Here is a 19,807-nt window from a genome sequence, read left to right as displayed (position 1 = left end):
ATCATCCTCCAAAATTCCTGCATTTTTCAAATTTTTCTCCTTCCTACATATATACTGCCTGGCAGCTCTAGGCAACCTAGAAGTCTTCTGATAGCTCATCGAACTGTTTGCTGAAATCCCAACAAACCCGGAGAAGAAAACACCGCTGCCAGGAGGCGAGAACTCCAATCTCCTCTTCTCTGTACCACCGTCGTCTCGTGAAACGGCGGTACCTAATGAAAACCCGAATCCCTCACAGTGGGCAAAGGTGCATCTCTGAGAGTATCTCTGTTTCTAACATGGTTCACACATATAGTCATAAATTGAACTGCTCTCATACCATCTTTACTGCGAATCCGTGCATAAGCAGATCCATCATCCATGACCTTTGTTTCCATGCGCATCTCTGTAATGAATGGCTGACCAAGAATTATGGGATAAGAGCATGAATCCTGCACAAAGAAATGAAAATCCTCCTCTACATCACCAATAGAAACCCTGACACTAGGACAAGCAGCATACAAATCACCTGCAGTGTTATTGGCAGCTCTCATACACCACCCATGCTCTACATCCATAGGCCATCTGTTACTCTCATAAACTCCACGAACTATGAGATTAATCTCTGAACCATGATCCACCAATGCAACATAAGGCACCTGTTTCTCTCCAATCTTTACCATCGTCTCTGTAGTTGCCCTAGCCCAATGGCTCCGCAAAAAGTGACTACACGGTATCATGACAGGCTCATCAATTTCAGCATAATGCATAGGCTGAACCCTCTTCTCTACCTGCGGAAAAACAGAAGCATTATCAACCATAACCTCATCCTCATCCTCATCCAACTCCCCAATCAAAACTCCCTGTGTATCAGTGGTAGACAATGCATGTCTTTTCCTCTTCAAAACCTCCTGAAACTGATCCTGAAACTCTCTTTTCGAGATGCCCAAAATCTCAGAAATAGTGAAAGTCACCTCACTGCCAAGTATCTTATCATTAAAGATTTTCTTCATGTCTGTAGATGTCTCAATATCGGACATCAATCTGAACCCTGGCTGCTTTCTCTCTCTAGGCTCTTGCCTCTTTTCTCTCTTTTGAGCATCTTCCATCTGTCGATCTGGCCCTGGTCTTGAAGACGGTCCTGCAATAGGTGGAGTAACAAACTCACCCCCTCTAGTCTTCTTAGCTGCACTTGGATTTTCTTCATCCCTCTTACGCTTCTCCTCAACAAGTACATCTGCACCATGAGACTTAGCCAAATAAGCATAAATAGAATACCTGTCAACAGGCGAGTCCCAACCTGTCTCTAATCTGATGCTAGAGCCTGCACTAGTCAAAACAGTTTGCTGAATTTTCCCCTTGTTTGCAGTCTCCATAGCATATGTCCATAGCGCTGACTGAGTCTTTGAACCCTTCTCAATCTGGACTCCATATGCAGAAGTATCACCTCTAGCTGTCACATAAGAAGTACGCGCAGCCATGTCATCCACTAACTTCTTCATTCCACCTTTACCAAAGTTGGTAGCAAGTGGAGCTTCTGTCTCAGTCAACCAAATCTTACCATCTTGCCCCCAATATACCAAATTCTTCCTCCTTGCATCCTGAAAAGATTCACAATCCCTGCAATGCTGATGGTCCGTACTATTGCACCAAATACATCTCCGATCTCTCCTAGGTGCGCTAGGAGCACTCCTAGGTGCAGTACGAGCACTAGAAGAAGTAGTAGGCGCAGTCGAAGCAAACTGCTCCTTCAACTTTCCCACCAACTCCGCTTTGACTGACTCCAATGTCAAATCTGTTATGCCTTTGATTATGTCATCAAGAGAGGTAGGCACCGATGGAGAGGATGGTTTTGGAGCAGAAGGTGTAGGCATCGGTCGTGGAACAGGAGGAATAGGTGGAGTAGAAACAGTAGGCCTTGGCATAGGCCAAGAAACTGGCTGAGGAGGAGAAGAAATAATAGGGATAGAAGTAGGCATAGGAGCTGATGATGATGTAGGTGTCATGGAACCATTTTGTAGGCGAGTCTTCCATATCCTCCTCTTGGTCAAAGTCGAGACTGCATCCTGTGCATCCTGTCAATCAGTTTTAAGACCCATAGGCTTCGTGCGGTCCTCAAGAAGCTCACCCAATTCTTCTTGAAGAGCAGGATCTGCAGCTTGCAAGAAAAGCTCAACTTTTTCAACATCCAATGCTCTTTGTTCAATGGCATCAGCTGACTATACCTCTCTTTGAATTCTCGAATCAACTCCGAAGCAGCTAGACCTTTGTTTGGCATGTAGACCCACTCTCGGAATGACCGCCGAGTAGCCATACCAAAGTCCTCAAGGAAGTATTCTTCTTTCAAGGCCTTCTTAAAATCTTGCCAATGTGTATTTTGAATAAAAAGATCAGTCACTTTTGTCCTCAAAGCGGGTGTGACAAGATGAAGGAAGTACTTAGTCATAAGTCCAGCAGGAACTCCAAAAAAACCCATCTTGATCTCATATGTCTTCAAATATGCTGAAACATTGCGGCCGTCAAATAGCTTCTTCTCATTCTCAACTACATCAATAGCCTTAGTCGCGCTGTTTGCATTCTCCTGCTCCGAATAGAGTTGCCTTTGTTGAGACAACTGCTATTGATGCAATTGTTGCTGCTGCTACATATACAATTGTGTTTGCTGATTTTGGAGCTGCATATACATGGACATATTTTGCAAAATCTGCTTTAGATCCTCCGTTGAAGTACTTGACGCAGCAGTCATTGATGGAGCTGAAGTAGACGCAGCTGGAGTTGTAGAAGAAGCTGAAATAGAGGCTGAAGTATCTCCCATCTTGAAATTTCTGCGATGCTTTCACGTCGGGTTCACCAAAGATGTCGAAGGGTTTTCGAAAGCAAAGTGGCAACCACAGAGGATCTTGACAAATTTCAGGATAGAAGATCAATCACGAGAAAATGATACCAAGTAATAATTATATTACTGTTATGAAGTTGGCAAAAGTCAAGATGACTTCAAATCTGATCAGTCCACTGATTTTAGGCCTCCCAATTTAATTCTGCTGCATTTGTAGATCCTTGACCTCAAACACTGTGTGCGGAAATCTTGAATTCAAAGATACAACACTGTCGTGATCTTTTTAGATTTAGGCTGTCTAGTAAGACCATAAAAAGCTTCTTGTGGAGGAAGTAAAAAAAAAACTGTTATGATGGAGGTACAACATAGGAGATCTTAGTTCTATAAGTATCCAGCTGAGCTCTTGTAAGAAACAAGCAAGAGTTGGTTACTGACTCCTTGGTTGTATTACATAGGGATGAAACACTGGCAATCTGGTTTATTGGATGTACATTCAAGACAAGATCATTACAGTCTACCTAGAGTTTGATTGATGAATTAAAGGAAAATATTTCCTTGTTCACTGTATATGTCGCTTTCTGGAAGTGCACACAGCCATTGAGAGGTTCAATCAATAAGAGGATTAGTATAGCCTTTCAAACCAGCAGTGAATAATACAAGCTCTACAAACTCTTTTGCCCTCCTCAAGAATTCATGTAATCCAGGGTGCTCTGGGTAACTATTTGTTTTCAGTTTAGTGTTAGCATCTGATTTATGAATATTCTGCTCTTCCTCAAAACGTTGATGAAGGTGGTGTTTTCAGTAATTATAGATGTATGACACCATCTCTCAGGAACTCAAAACACTGAATCTGTTTTCAGTAGTTATAGATGTATGACACCATCTCTCAGGAACTCAAAACACTGAATCTCTTCAGAGATGAACTCTACTTCTTGATGTGCAAGCCTTCCGCCCAAAACTGTTGTATTGTCATGAAGTGTTGTAGCAGGGCTCCCACCTTCCTCACACATTTGCTTTCGTTGTTTTTCCAATAACGATTGAGCCTTATCTGCTTTTGCTCTTGATTCAAGAACCTGTGTAAGTGTTGACTATCTTCGTCTTGGCTCATCACCTCGTCTTCTTCTGTTTCCCTCTGGATGCGCCTTGTGGTAACATGGACAGCTCCACCGCAATGTAAATCGTGTGAGCCATTGCCTTGGCTAGTTTGAATCCTTAGAGGCTTCTACTACAGATTCCCTTCATACATATCTAAATTAGATATCCCAGTATCTAGAAGCTCAAGAAGAAGGTTTCTCTGCTGCTATATCCAGTAGCACCTCTCAATTATACCTCTACTATAATCCACATCAGCAGGAGTAACATCGGAGAAGGGAGTTCATCACGCTGACTGGCCCCTCATGACTCCATCCTTCAAGCTTCAAAAACAATGCTCCATCACGACTGTAAGCAAAAGCTAAATATTTCTCCAGTCTCTGGGCTGCAACCAAAATATATTTTTCATCACCTAGTCCTTAGTTCAAAGAGCCATAAGCCTCCACACAGGCAACTGTTGTGCCGTTCCAGTAGTCGCCCCTGGGATACAAACAATGGCCGCTCCAGCTTGTTCTTCCTCTAAATCCTTCCGGGCTGCCCCTATCACTCTAAAAGGAGAGCTGCCTCGCTTCGCTATGCTTCCTTCATCAATCTTCTCTCCTTCCAGTCAAAGCATACTGTTCGTCGAAGTCGCCCAGAAAATGAGTTCCCCACTGTTCAGCCGCAGCAGGGGTTGCTGCGTTGTCTGAATCGGGATCCAACATAATGAAGTAAAATAAAATTGTAGACTACTGTGCTTAGATTGTCCCAACTGAAATACGCCTTCTGTGAGGAACCCAGGTCTGCGCATGTCATTCATGTTCATTGTCTACTACCAAAAAGCAACCTCGTTTCATCTGCTACGCCTAGTCTCTCGATCTCATTCTTCTTCGCTGTTGGAGATCGGGACGTGGGTGTTGCAAACCTGGAGACATGGGATTTGTCGTCTCTACTTCCTATATTTCAGAAGGTGCTGGTTCTATTTGTCAAATTTCAAACAGTGTGACCTTGAGTGGGAGGAAGCAGGTCGAGATCCTCACGCTGCAGTTACGGCAGTTTTTCCAATTCCCCCCCTTTGCGATTCAAAAAAAACTCCTTTCTTTTTCTTTCTCGTAGCTCCCAGAGTGCCCGTTTCTCCCAGATTAGCTTTTTTGCCCCTCCAGTAAAGCGGCTCCTGAAAATAGCCATCTAAATTTGTTCCTTTCGTGATAGCCATCTAAATTTGTTCCTTTCGTGGGCCTCTTTGGCACAACCATATCTTTCTCGTTTCCTTTGATGAAGACCTCAATCAAGTTTCTGTCAACTGTAAGTTTGTTCAGAGTAAGTGTTCCTACAAGCCTTCAAGCAAAGAACAAATGTTGTAGCATTTGTAGATACACCTTTATGGTTGCACAAGCTTTCAAGCAGATAACATATGTAATAGAATTGGCATGCACCCCTTGATGTTGCATCTCCTCATAGCATCGCATAGCCATATCACCTTCACGATTATGAACATAGGCATCTAGCATTATTGTCCACGATATAACATCATGGACAGTCAATTTCTCAAATGCTTCTCGTCCTTCCTTGATAAAACCACATTTTCCATACATGTCCACGAGCATGTCACCAACAACAGAGTCTCTTTCTTGGCCCCTTAGGATGATCTCAGCATTGTATCTCTTGGCCCATTGGGAATGCTCCTATGCTGCCACAGGCTTTCAAACGAACCCTTGGTCACAATCAAAGTGGTCCATGAGATTGCATCTCGAGTCACCAATCTACCAAAACTCCTTGTTCTTATCCATCTTCATCATAGAATGAAAGAGCAAACATAACAACTAAGTATGTACAAAGTATCAAATCACACACACGACTTTTGGGTGGTTTCACACCTCGAATGCGCAGCAATACGACATCGTGTCATGCTTGTCAAATGTATTCTATGGTAAAGCATAGAGATGGGCTTCAGCCTACCTATCCTTTATCCATTCATTATAGATGGGTTATTGATTTAGTAACCATGCCTACAGGAATTTGGAACATGAGATATCTAGTACTTGCTAGAGAAGATCTCACAAATCAAGTGGAAGGAAAGGCCTTAACAACAAAGTCCACTCATGCTGTCTGCTGATAGACGAGAATTGGATGTCGATGAAGCTCGCCATTTCTTTGCTCAATTGGGAATTAAGCTATCTCTTACTTCAGCCTACAATCCTGAAGGTAATGGTAAGAGTGAAAGATATCATCAACCAATTCTTAATGCTTTAGCAAAATCATGCAACGGAAAGTTGAGGGAATGGCCTAAAATGCTACCATTCACATTATGGGCTAATAGAACAACCCATAGTGCAGTAACAGGATATATGCCAGCTGAACTCATGTATGGACAGCCACCTATTATGCCTATTGAGGAATCCATTGTCACATGGAGTATCTTGCCTCGGGATGAAGGCATGAACAGGGAAGAATTGTTGTCTTTACTCATAACGCAACTTGAACGACGGCCAGAAGATGTTAAAATAGCCATTGAAAGGCTAAAAATAGCAAGATTAAAGAATAAGAAGAGGTTTGATAAGCACCATCGACTCCGTCCAAGAGCTATTCAAGAGAATGACTGGGTTCTTGTCTATGATAGCAGCTTGGACAATCAATATAGTGCTCATAGGAAGTTAGCCAAGCGATGGTTTGGACCATATGTTGTAAAAGTAGTACATAATAATGCTACTTACTCTTTGGCTGAAATGGATGGGACCATGATTAATATTCCAATAGCTGGGAAACGAATCAAACTCTTGAAACGAAGAGAATCTTCAAATTATGAACTTGATGACTTAGAATGAGTCCTCTACTTGAAGACATACAGGAAGAAAAAGACTTAGAGAATGAAGATGAAGAAAAAGACCCTCCTTGACCTGTAATCTTATGAAATGGCACACGCCGGAGGATGTGCAGGTTAGGAGGGGGTGAATGTCAAAGAGTTTACTGTTTATGATATAAATCATGGGATTCTTATGAACACAAGAAGAGTTTCACTGGAAGTTATATGAGATATTTGCATACAAAATTGAGGCATTCTTATTCAAAAACCACCTTAGTTATACAAGTTCTTTTGTATTTAGCATATAATTTGCAGTTATACCACGTATATTTATGAAAAATAAGTCTATGGGAACCTATAACTTGGACATCTGGAAGTAACTGACAGTCTCCTAGATAAATCACATTAATTCAAGTACAAAAATATGGTCAGAACCCAAAAATAATGCAAAAAACTGTCAAAAGTCCACTAGGTCCACATAGGACCAGAAGTAATTGACTTAGGTGGCCAGCAAGTGACCTAGGCTGGTCAAAAAGTGACCAGGGACTGAGCACAGAGCAACCCGCATTTTTCAGCGCAAGATGCGGGCTGCACTATCTGAGGGAAACTGGAAGAAAGCTGGAGCTGAGATGCATGAAATGGAGCATGCAAACTGAAGATTAACATGCCCAACAACTGAAGATGTAAACATGGTGAGAGCTCCACTTCTCAACCTCTTTGGTCTGACGAAAATGCATGCTGAAACTGTCTATAAAAGAGGGAAAATCTGAGAGAAGAGTATTCATCCTGCTCTTATGCACGACTTCTCTCATTTTGTTTACCTTATTCTTGGTCCAATGAAGCCCTGACTTTTATCCAAGTACTTGAGTGACTTTTGGGCAAGCAAAGGGTGAGGATATTGAAGACTTATGGACTGTTATGGGCTGAAATAACCAGTCATAAACAGGGCAGCCCACTATTTTGATCTATTTTTATGAGCAAACATGGGTTTTTTATGGTTGTAATGGAGGAAAATGACCTCTTTTCTTCAGGACATTGTTCATAGATGATCAAAAGTGCTTCTTCTTGAGTTTATGCACTCATTTTGAACTTGATTATGGGCTTGAATTTTCTGTTTTAAAACAAGGCTGAAGCTAAAATTATACTTTTCCCATTCATTTCATGTATCTTTGGCCCAAATCTTGGATGCATTTGATTCTATCAACAATATACTTGACCCAAAGGATTGAAATCTATCTATGTTCATGAAATAAATGCCATTAGAGCTTGCATTTGACATTCATAAATGAATTGGAAATCTGAAAATATCCTTTATAAATGATGTATGTATCCTGAAGCATTTGATGTAATCAAGTTAGTCTTATTCCTTCTGTTCATGGATGCTATGTACAAAGTGAGAAGGCTTGAATTCCTCTTCCGTACCTAAATCATTTCTAAACCCCGAATCTTATTAAAACCCAATCCATCTTTCCTTTCTGAATCTTGAATCCTAAACTCTTCTTCTGCACTAAAAGCCTCAGTCGTAGACCTTCAACTTTTAACGCGACGACAGTGGTGAACCCGACGTGAAGGTCCGCTGCGGAAGAAGAAGTCCAATGGGAGAATCATCAAGCTCGGGAGGAGATGCTTTGCAATAGTTGGTTCGTCTAATGCAAGAGAGCCAACACCAACAACTGCAATTTCAGCAGCAGTTGCAATTGCAACAACAACGGAGACAAGAAGAAGAGCGGATTGATGCTGCTGCCATTAAGGCCTTAGAAGCAGTTGGGCATGAGCTCAAGCAATTTAATGGGCAAAATGTGTCCTCTTTTATCCACCTCTACACTGACAAGATGGTCTTCTTTGGAGTTCCTCAACATGCCTGGAGCTGTTACTTTGCCCGCTTGGCTGTGCATGGTCTCCCGGACCGAATTCATGGTCTTTCCCAAAAAGATGCAGAATGGACTGTGTTTAAGAAGGCTCTTCGAGAAGAAATTTTCCTTGAAAATTCTGGCCTTATGACAAAGAAAATCTTCACCGAATGGGTCGAAAGGCCCAATAAGGGTCTAACTGCTACTGCTCTTCATCGAGAATTTGAAAGCAAATTTGCCCAACTAGATGCCGATGAGACCAACAAGGTATGGAAAGTCAAAAGATTGAATTATTTTTTAAAGCTACAGATTCTTCTCTTCAGGAGAAATTGACTGACCGACTTGAAGACCCTGACTCTGAGTTGGGATTGAAGACTTCTTGGAGTGATGTCACTGAAGCAGTTAATATGATAGCTCGAAGAGAGCGATTGCGCCTAAGATGGGGATCAACCCCTGTAACAATTGATTCTGTGAAGGACGCAAAAATTAGTCCTTTGGAAGGATGGTAAAATTCATGCAACCGAAACCGGGCTTCCTCTTGAGCCAAACTTTGGTAACGGCGGCATGAAGAAAAGATTGGAGGATTTGGCAACAAGAACAGCCTATGCAACTATTGATGCTACAACTTATGGGTTGAAAATTGAGCTAACTAATGAAATTGTTAAAGCATGTAAAACTAATGCAAAATCTAAAGTGTGGACACAGGCCTTGGAACGCATGGAGCAAGGCAAGGCAACTAAGGATGATTTAACCACTGCCAGTCAATGTATTCAAAGTGAAGAGATGGAAGAAAAATCTTAGATTTGGTTGAAAAAAAATCTTACAAAACAGATGAATTAGGGGACGCGAAGTAAAGATGGAGCTTAGATGTCCCAGCCTAGTTGGGTCTATTGAAAACTAACAAGCTGATTTTGTTTCAGGTCCATGGAGGACCATATCTCTATACCTCAATCGGCAAGTAAGTGGTGTTATTCATGTGTGTAAAGACTCTTTTAATTGTTGATCACCTTCTCAAGATTTTTTGAAAGGAGATTAAGGGAGACCAATGAAGACTGTTGATAAGAACTGGACATGATTTTGGTGAGAAATTTTACGATAGAGTATAATCTACTGTAAGAACTAAGAAACAAAGACAAGAGAAGAGAACGATGGTTCAAATGAATGTAGACAAAAAAAGCATAATTTTGGTGGAAAATGTGAGTGGAATATTTAGCCATTCAGAAAAAAGAATAATGGTTGAAAAGTGACCCCTAATATGAGTTAACATCCTTAGGCATTTAATGGCCGACCTCTTAAATGAGTAATATTTTCTCTCATTAATCACGTCTGAATGGCCAAATTTGGAGCATTCATGATCATATTTTGGTCATAACTTTTGCATACGATATCAGATTTAGGCATTCTAGAGCTAGAAATGAAGAGCACAAGAAGATCAACTAATCTACGCACTCACATAGATTATTTTTTTGTAGTTTTTGGTTCTCTATTTTACAAAAAATAGAACTATTACTTGCTCATTTAGAATGACTTTTGCTTCACTAGGGACTACTCGACTTTATGTATTGAGCACATTGGTAGTTGGATGTACTACAAAGCATTTGGTTTATGCAATTGAGCTTGACCTTATTACAATGAGATACTAAGACTGATTGTGATATGCGTATGCTCTCTTAATATTTATTGGATGCAGTTACCCTATTGTGGCAAGCCTGATTTGATCTCTTGGCTTGGACTTGATACTTATATCTATTAGGGTATTGTCAATGGTATTTATGTGCTTCTCGGTTATGTATTGAGTTTTTCTAATTGGAGTATGCAGCTAGCGATTCTTTTAATTTTTCTTTGAGACTTACTCTATGCATGATGATGTCTATGCCTATTGCATGTATGGTTTCTGACACACTATAATCGTGACAATCTTTAGTGTTGGTTATTCCTAACTTCTTTCTTCTTGGTTTCTCACTATTCGTTGCTACATATTGCTACAATTTATTATAGCAACCTATCATCTTAGTTCTATGCATTCTATTTGTGGATAGTCACCTGAACGTGGTAGTCATTTGCTTACAATTTGTGGACATCTTATTACTTTGGTAGTATATCATCTATTTTACTTTGATTTAGCAATGGTTTTGGGACTGATTTTCCAAGTACTCTAGTAGCCTATCTTGTCCTTCTATGTACTTTCTTGGTCTCATTATGGCTAATGGTTCTTGCATAATAGTACTATCTTCAATATTGAGAAACAAGATGGGACTAATTATAGTTATTGGAAGACCCAAATATGATAGGTTTTAGTACAGAAATTGCAAGTAAGACTACTAAAAAATGGGGGTGCCAACTCAAAAATATTATAGCCGAGGATTGGGATGAATTAGATGAGCTACACAAGTTCAAAATCATTTTATCACTCTTTAAGCAAGTTCACTACAATGTTGTAATTGGAAATTAGATTGCATATGAGCTTTGGACACATGTTAAGAATCCTTATAATAAGTAGAGTCCTACATCTCAAATGTATTGGTTGAAATAGTTAATGGACTTTTACAAGAAGGAAGGGGCTTCTATGCCTACACACTTAAATGATTTTCACTCCATCATCAACCATTTAGCTTCATAGGAGTTTGAGTTCAAGGATACTTTGCATCCTTTATTTTTCCTTGGTACTCTACCTAAGTCATTGGATACTTTTCATATGACTTTCTATGCTAAGGGTGGGATAAAATTGCAAGACTTTAAGAGGTATCCTCTTGAGTCATTGGATACTTTTTGTACAGTTTGTATCTGGGGTCAGTTGTCCATGTTTTAGCTATGGCTATAGTTCTACATGTATCTCTTTAACATTTCCATCTTGGGATACATGTCTTTAAAAGGAATGAAAATGCTTGCCAATTTGCAGTATCTATTGCTCTTAGACTATAAGTGTTTTGAGTCTTCTGATCATTATTTATGTAGGAGTAGCATACACATTTTACGCATAAAAAGTCTAGCATGAAGTGCATGGGTGCACCTTTGGTCTTGTTCATTTGAGTGTATGTGGTCCCATGCCTTATTAGTTTCTATGTGGTGCAAAGTACTTTGTCACATTCATTGATGATTACTCACATATGGTCTAGGCTTACCCTATTAAGGAGACATCAAATGTCTTATCTATCTTTCAATGTTGACTTGCTCTTGTTGAGAACCAATATCGATATAAGTCGAAATGCCCAAGATAAGATAATGGGGATGAGTATGTCTCAAAAGATTCTAAGAAATTTTTTGATGAGTGATATATTAAGCATCATTTGACCACCCCCTTGACCCCTCCCTAGAATGGTATTGCTGAATGCATGAACATGATGATTCAGAAAAGATTCCATATTATGTCTAGCTAGGCAGGATTACCACAATACTTTTGGGCTAAGTAGTTACCACTACCATACACTTGATTAGTTGTTCTCCTTGCACTGCTATTGATTGCCAAGTTGCAAAGGAGGTATAGACTGGAAAACCTCAATCATATTCTCATTCGCATGTCTTTGGTTGTGAGGCATTCTATGATGTCGCAAGGAAAAGTGCCATAAGCTAGATCCTAAGTCTCTGAAATGCATCTTTCTTGGTTATGGGGATGTAGGTGAGATGGGCTATTGCCTATGGGATCCATAGGCTCACAAGGTTTTTTGCAGCCATGATGCCATTTTCCATGAGTAAAAGATGCATAAGCAACTTGAGCACGTGATTGCGGTATGCAAGGTGATCTCTTAGGAGGAGCCTTGTGCATGTGTACATTAAGTTAAATAAGCAAATAGCAATTGATGCTCTTGTGGCCCAGGCCATTGTGTAGGATTGGCTTGCTTTGAGACACTCTGTTATAACTAGATGTTAGCCTACAAAGTGATTTAACCCCTCCATGGATTACGCTATTGTGATAGATGTAGGTGAACCTCTCTCTTATGATGAGCCCATGCACAAAGATGATAGTCACTCACGGGATAGGGCTATACAGTTAGAGTTTGAATTCTTATAGACTAATAATACATGGAATTTGGTTTCTTTGTCTTGTGGCAAGAAGACCTTGTCATGCTAGGGGTATACGAGGTGAAAAGTATCCTTAAATTCCCAAGCTTGCTTATAAGGACATATTTGTAGCTAAGAGTTTCAAATAGGAATATGGTGTTGACTTTGATAAAGTATTTTCTCTTATATGGTCAAAATCATGACCCTACACTTGGTTGCTCATCTAGACCTAGGGACCTTTATCAAATGGGTGTAAATATGTCTTTTTTATATGGGGATTTTCATGATAAGATCTATATGTAGGAGCCTAAGGCATTTGAAGAAAAAGGCAAAGAATACCTAGTGTGCAAGTTGTGAAAGAGCCTTTATGGCCTTACGTAGACAACTAGGGAATGGTATCACAAGTATGATGCTTTTATGCATTCACAAGGATATAGCCATAGTGCTATGGATCTGTGTTTATATAGAAGAAGTCTCGTGATGGGAGCCTTATGATTTTGGTACTCTATGGATGATATGCTCATGGATGGGACCACTCAGGATGAGCTAGATGCTTGGAAAACTCATCTCAAGAAGAGCTTTGAGATGAAAGACATGAAATAGGCCTTGCATATTTTTTGGATGCATATCATGTGTAATCGCTCTAAGGGTATTCTTTATCTATCATAGAAGGAGTATATCCAAAAAGTCATTGAGCGATGTTATATGCAGGATGTCAAGCTTATTGATTCCTCTCTACCATTCTCATGTGAAGGTTAATCAGGTCTATTGTCCATAGTTTAATGAACAAAAGGCCGAGATGGCCAAGATCCTTTATGCATCTGTCATGGATAATTTGATGTATGCCATGATAGCCACTCATCTTGACATAACATTTGTAGTGGGATTTGTGACATGCTAAATGACTACACTTAGCATATGGCATTGGGATGCCATCAAAGATATCATGAGGTACCTAAATGGCACAACAACTATGTGCATATATTATGGTGGCTAGGATACAAGAGTCATGGGATATACTAACTTTGATTATACATGACATGCAGGTAGTAGGAAGTCCACCTCTGGTTATGTCTTTACCTTTGTTGGAGGTATTGTTTCTTGGATGTCTAAGGTGCAAAAATGCATGGCCCTCTCTCTACTACTGAGACCGAGAATATTGCAACCACTGAGGATTACAATAAGGAAACTCTTGGTTAGGCCACCTAGTGGCAGACCTTGATATTACTGATGTGGTTCCTAAACTGCATTCAGATTCTATGAGTGCTATCCAATTAGCCAAGAATTCGGTCTTTCATGTGAAGAAGAAACACATTGAGGTGCATTACCACTTTATCAAAGAGGCTGTTGAGGACAAGTTTGTCAATCATCAATGATTATTGTGAAGTATTTTTGTCTAGTGAAAGAGGCATGATTGATGAAACCACAAATGTTGGAATGTACTAATTAAAGGGATTTTGTAATTGAATATAATTTAGAGTAAGAAATATGTGTGGTTTTGGTTTCATCTAGTAGGGACTACGAGTGTTCTAAGAACTTAGTGGAAAATTGATCTTCATGCATAGTGGCAGTGGCTAACTTTTTGAACTTGGTCATTTGATATAAAATATCTATGTGTTCATAGGTATATCGTTGAAGAAATCCCAAATACATTTTGCAATAGGTATTCCTCTTACTAGTTGTACTCGTAAATCTCCACAATGGATAAGGAAATCCATCCTTGTAGCTGCATCTTTCTGCATCCAATCTTCCTTTTCTACTCCTCCTTGTTCAAGGCATTCTTTCTTACCCTTGATAATGTTCCAAAGGTTAGCTTGGGATAGGTATAGTTCCATCCTTAGCTTCTAGACTTGATAGTTGATCTCATTGAGTTTGTTGTTCCTGATGTGTCAATTGTAAGAGCTAGTGGTCTTGATGAGAGCCACTAGAGTAATGAGGGTAAAGGAAGATATGTGATTTGTGATTTTAGAGAATATACAATAAGCTCAAGAACTAGAACCTTGGGCTTTGATACCATGTGGTGAAAATCAAGAACTACCAGGAGAAGTAGATTAGAAGACATTGTGTATAATGAGAGAAAGAAAGATCGAGACAATATAGAAAGTAGAGTGAACTGCAGTTGTTGATTTCATTACTCATAGCATTATATATGCATGGTACATTAAATGATGTAGGTGAGCTCCTATTCTAAATAGCTAGCAATGAGAATAACTATGGTATCCTTTTGTCCACATATTTGAATATCCTTATCTTATACAGACTTTATTCTAACACTAGGTTTGTGGAGGATCCGTGAATTATAAGATAGCATAGATTATTAAAACACTATTACGAACCTTTTGTACTAGACCCTTATCATGTAAATTTTTCTCATAGATAAATTGAAAACTTTAGAAAATAATAGTTTATTGTAGTTAAGCTCCTTCTCATGAGTTAATAATTATGGACATCACACAAAAGTAGGCCAAAGTTGTTTCTCAAAAACATGGACACAGAATATCATTGTATATAGATAGGGAAGTGTTACTAAATTTAGGTAACCTTAATCACATTCTTCTACAATAGATCAAACTATATAATAAGGTTGACATAATAGTGGAATGAATTCTAAGTAACGCTATTGATAAAGGCATAGTATATATATGGAAGGTGGATGACAACCCCAATTTATGGAATTCAATATTAGATTGGTACATGTGTTTTCCAAAAACATATCATCATCATAGCATTGTTGAATTTGTTAAAGAGATCTACATGGCCTCAATAAAGATTTTTCATCTTACACATGTGTTGTACACATCAGGATTCAAACACATAAGACATGTAAACTAGATCTGCCTTTTACCAACAATTGCACCTTACACAATGGTGAATTCTCATCTCAACCACACATAACAAGTGAAACATACCATTATTGGGTCAAAACATCCAAATTCATGCCTATTCTATAATGTGGGCTAAGGCAATGAGGCATCTCTAGGTTGAAAAAACATAAATAGCTTCTTTATTTTGAATGTACAGGGTTGGATAATTAAGCCTTTTATGACATGAGCCCTAGGAATAAATGTGCATGATCACCCCTTAATGTTTCATGACATGAGCCAATGGAAGGGTTTGAAAATATTTTCATTAATGTTTATGATCACCCCTTAATAACCATCTACAATGTAGATAGAGCTCCTCTCTAGCTCATATCAACCCGAAACGGCCCTCCTCTTATAGCTATCATTGGTTGTTTTGTACTGATAGAAAATAGCCTTCCCATGGCCTACCATGCTACTACTATGGTGGTTGGACATTGCCTTTCAATGTTCCCCCCATGGCCTATAGATAGTGATGGTCCAAGTATGGCAACAACCCAATCTAGACTATTCTTTCTCTCAAGTAATGGGAACACCATGAAGAGCTTGTTGTGCAAACTAAATCTTATAACTAAAACTTATCACATTCATGTGCTTGATGAAACATTATTGCATTCGCCAACTTTCAACTATTATGTATGCATACACATGAACTTCAAGGGGATATATAAGATTTATTTTATAGCCAACATTGGACTTGAAGGGGATGTATGAGAATTAAACTAAACTATGTATGAATTTGACATGTTTACATCATTTTTGTGTTTTACTTCACTAACTTATTATTACTTTATTTTGTTGAATAGGAACTGACCATTGTAAGCCTAAATTCAACATTGAAGAAGAGAAACTTTACTTATGAGCTTGAGAGTCTATTTAAAACATATGAAAAGGACTAGAATAGGTATTCAAGAGGAGCCTCATATTTGACTTTGTGAATATAATTAAACTGAGAAACATTCATATACAATGCAAAGTTCTTCTCAAGCACAATTTGTAAAATGAGTTTAAAATTACATTTGACTTTAGAATTGTAAAAACCATGGTCAATTGGATCCTCTTTTTTGAAACACGATTTGAAAACATATGTTTTTTTACAATTGTCTCAAATTTGGTCTTTTTTTGAGGGAATCTTCTAGAAAATTCCAAATGTTTCTCCTAAGAGGCAATATTATACAAAGGATTTGCAGCTATGTTCTAAAAATACACACTTTTTTTTAATTAGATACCATACAAACCATGTTTTTTATTCTAAACATACGAGCACTTAGTTTATTAAACATAAATTGTGCATGCCCACATGTATTTATGTGTTTACCTATATATATTTTGTACTTAAAATTTTAGGAATATCCATGAGGTATTTTAATGGAATAGTACATTTATATACTTATATTAGATAGCTATTTTTGTTTCATTTTTTTAGATTTTATTTTAGCATCACTATGTGGTAACTCCCCTAGATATTCTTTAACTCATATTCTCTACGATCCTATGAGTGCCTAGGCTATTGAGATATTTAATATTAGATGATATCATTTTGCAAGTTGATTTATTCTTGCCCAAGTTTAGGACATGATTACTAAAACCCAATCAACCTACACAACTCAAGATAATAAGTTCAAAGAAAATGATTTACTATAGCTTCATATTAAAAAGAGGAAATTAACATGCCATTAAAAAGCATCTAAATATAATGTTCTCTCCAAAATACTATCAATCATCACATATTGTATGCAAGATGAATGCATTAAAATTGTGCATTTCTCCTCACTGGAAAATCCATAGTTCATTTTGTATAAGCTTATTGAGACCCTTTAAGGGAACTCCACCTATCACATCAAGTGTAGGTGATCTAAATTTGCTTAAGGATAACACAAAAATGTTAGTGCAAAAAATAATCCTTCACCATGATCTAACCATTATCCAAATAGGCATTCAATATTATAGATATTTTGTTAAGCATAAAAATTATTCCCTTGAGAAATTCTAGTGGATTCATTGGCCATCTCTTACTCTGACCTAGGTATCCAATATTTGCATACCACTTCACAATCACATGGAGTTTCAAATGGACATAGATTCACCACATGAGGCAATGTCTAAAGACTCTCCCAATTCCTTATTCTAATCATAGATATGTAAATTTGTAGGGTGAGACAACACATATTGCCTTTTTATTTTTCCTTGTTCATACTAGTTACATGATGCATCAGCAACATGTAACTCCCTACTTATGCTATTCATTTTAAATAAATTGAGAACAATTTCTTTTTAACTCATAGAAAATAATATGTTTATTTACTTTGTGATTTTTTGTTATTACTTTCTATTGATTCAATAATAATTGTTGGTGGTAAATGTGCCTATGCTTATGCCACCCTGTATTTTCTTCACACCCCATGATCACGCTGTCGTCGCGTTAAGAGTTGAAGGTCTACCACCGGGGCTTTTAGTGCAGAAGAAGAGTTTAGGATTCAAGATTCAGAAAGGAAATATGGATTGGGTTTTAATAAGATTCGGGGTTTAGAAATGATTTAGGTACGGAAGAGAAATTCAAGCCTTCTCACTTTGTACATAGCATACATGAACAGAAGGAATAAGACTAACTTGATTACATCAAATGCTTTAGGATACATACATCATTTATAAAGGATATTTTCAGATTTCCAATTCATTTATGAATGTCAAATGCAAGCTCTAATGGCATTTATTTCATGTACATAGATAGATTTCAATCCTTTGGGTCAAGTATATTGTTGATAGAATCAAATGCATCCAAGATTTGGGCCAAAGATACATGAAATGAATGGGAAAAGTATAATTTTAGCTTCAGCCTTATTTTAAAACAGAAAATTCCAGCTCATAATCAAGTTCAAAATGAGTGCATAAACTCAAGAAGAAGCACTTTTGATCATCTATGAACAATGTCCTGAAGAAAAGAGGTAATTTTCCTCCATTACAACCATAAAAAACCCATGTTTGCTCATAAAAATAGATCAAAACAATGGGATGCTGTATTTATGACTGGTTATTTCAACCCATAACAGTCCATAAGTCTTCCATATCCTCACCCTTTGCTTGCCCCAAAGTCACTCAAGTACTTGGGTACAACTCGGGCTTCATTGGACCAAGAATAAGGTAAACAAAATGAGAGAAGTCGTGCATAAGAGCAGGATGAATACTCTTCTCTCAGATTTCCCCTCTTTTATAGACAGTTTCAGCATGCATTTTCGTTAGACCAAAGAGGTAGAGAAGTGGAGCTCTCACCATGCTTACATCTTCAGTAGTTGGGTCAGTTAATCTTCAGTTTGTATGCTCCATTTCATGCATCTCAGCTCCAACTTTCTTCCAGTTTCCCTCAGGCAGTGCAGTCCGCATTTTGCGCCGAAAAATGCGGGCTACTCTCTGCTCAGTCCCTGGTCACTTTTTGACCAGCCTAGGTCACTTGCTGGCCACCTAAGTCAGTTACTTCTGGTCCTATGTGGACCTAGTGGACTTTTGATAGTTTTTGGCATTATTTTTGGGTTCTGACCATATTTTTGTACCTGAATTAAAATGATTTATCTAGCAGACTGTCAATTACTTCTAGATGTCCAAGTTATAGGTTCCCATAGACTTATTTTTCATAAATGTACATGGTATAACTGCAAATTATATGCTAAATACAAAAGAACTTGTATAACCAAGGTGGTTTTTAAATAACAATGCCTGAATTTTATATGCAAACATCTCATATAACTTCCAGTGAAACTCTTCTTGTGTTCATAAGAATCCCATGATTTATATCATAAACAGTAAACTCTTGAACATTCACCCCCTCCTAACCTGCACATCCTCTGGCATGTGCCATTTCATAAGATTACAGGTCAAGGAGGGTCTTTTTCTTCATCTTCATTCTCTAAGTCTTTTTCTTCCTGTATGTCTTTAAGTAGAGGACTCATATCTAAGTCATCAAGTTCATAACTTGAAGATTCTCTTCATTTGAAGAGTTTGATTCGTTTCCCAGCTATTGGAATCTTTATCATGGTCCCATCCATTTCAGCCAAAGAGTAAGTAGCATTATTATGTACTACTTTTACAACATATGGTCCAAACCATCGCTTGGCTAACTTCCTATGAGCACTATATTGATTATCCAGGCTGCTATCATAGACAAGAACCCAGTCATTCTCTTGAATAGCTCTTGGATGGAGTCGATGGTGCTTATCAAACCTCTTCTTATTCTTTAATCTTGGTGTTTTTAGCCTTTCAATGGCTATTTTAACATCTTCTGGCCTTCGTTTAAGTTGCCTTATGCGTAAAGACAGCAAATCTTCCCTGTTCATGCCTTCATCCCAAGGCAAGATACTCCATGTGACAATGGATTCCTCAATAGGCATAATAGGTGGCTGTCCATACATGAGTT

This window comes from Lygodium microphyllum, chromosome 29 (assembly GCF_053477565.2).
Source record: "Lygodium microphyllum isolate KBCC chromosome 29, Lygodium_microphyllum_v1.1.10, whole genome shotgun sequence".
NCBI lineage: Eukaryota > Viridiplantae > Streptophyta > Polypodiopsida > Schizaeales > Lygodiaceae > Lygodium > Lygodium microphyllum.
Note: the sequence above shows the minus strand (reverse complement) of the source record.